Source organism: Austrofundulus limnaeus, unplaced genomic scaffold (assembly GCF_001266775.1).
Source record: "Austrofundulus limnaeus strain Quisiro unplaced genomic scaffold, Austrofundulus_limnaeus-1.0 Scaffold1, whole genome shotgun sequence".
Lineage (NCBI taxonomy): Eukaryota > Metazoa > Chordata > Actinopteri > Cyprinodontiformes > Rivulidae > Austrofundulus > Austrofundulus limnaeus.
Genome location: NW_013952403.1, coordinates 8,002,974 through 8,003,956, shown reverse-complemented (window position 1 = coordinate 8,003,956; position 983 = coordinate 8,002,974).

Genomic DNA, 983 nt, shown 5'->3' with positions numbered 1-983 from the left:
GTTTTAAAACCTGTTTCCAAATCAGTTAGATGTAAATGAATAACTATGATCACCTGAAGGGATCACTTGTTTGTTTTGAGCTGACAAAGAGCCAACACTCTAAATAAAGATAGTTTAACATTTAAATATCACATTTTTAACGATCACACAAACTCCTCAGTTCAGTCACTGAAAAGTCCTCCAGAGGCTCTTTTCTTACTGCTGCAGAAGCTTCTGTCTTGTATTTTGTCTCCTTCCATTTGAAATAAAGTGCGATGCCACCACATGAAAGAATGGTCACAACAAACACTGAACAACATACGATCAGAAGGTGTCCAGATTTATCAGCAGGCGAGTCTGTTTTTTTAAAGACAGAAAGAAACATAATTTGATGGATGCACTACAACAACAATTTATGACAGTAGTACAAATTGTTTGTTTCAGCTCAGAGTCTGTCAGTGTGTGTCCATCCAGAGTCCAGCTGTACTGAGGACTGTCCCCTCCCTCAGAGGAGCAGGACACCTCCATCTGTCCCTGAGACAAACGCTGAGAGACCAGCTGGACAGAAGACACAGCAGCTGACAGAAACACACAGATGAGAAAGAAGATCATTGAGCTTTTCTTCAAACAGGAAGAGGAAAGGTGTGCAGTAGATGGTTTAACATGTTTTATCAGTCTAATGTCAGGTTTAGATGTATCATGATGACTTCATTCAGAGAGATAGAAAAAGGTATTTACCTTGAATAAACAGCTTCAGAATCCTGTTTCCTGTTAGTTTTCCGTCTGAATCTGAGATTAGAAGTTTATATTCACCATCGTCAGTCCTGCTTAAATTATTGATTCTAATTGCTCCAATACTGGGAATAAAAACAAATCTTTTATCAATAACTGTTGTTGAAGCCCTATCGTTACTCCATTTAAGTATCACAGAGGTGTCCTTTATCCACTGGAATCTTGGCATCTCTGAGGCGTTGTCCATCAGTCTGATGTCCACAGTTCCTCCC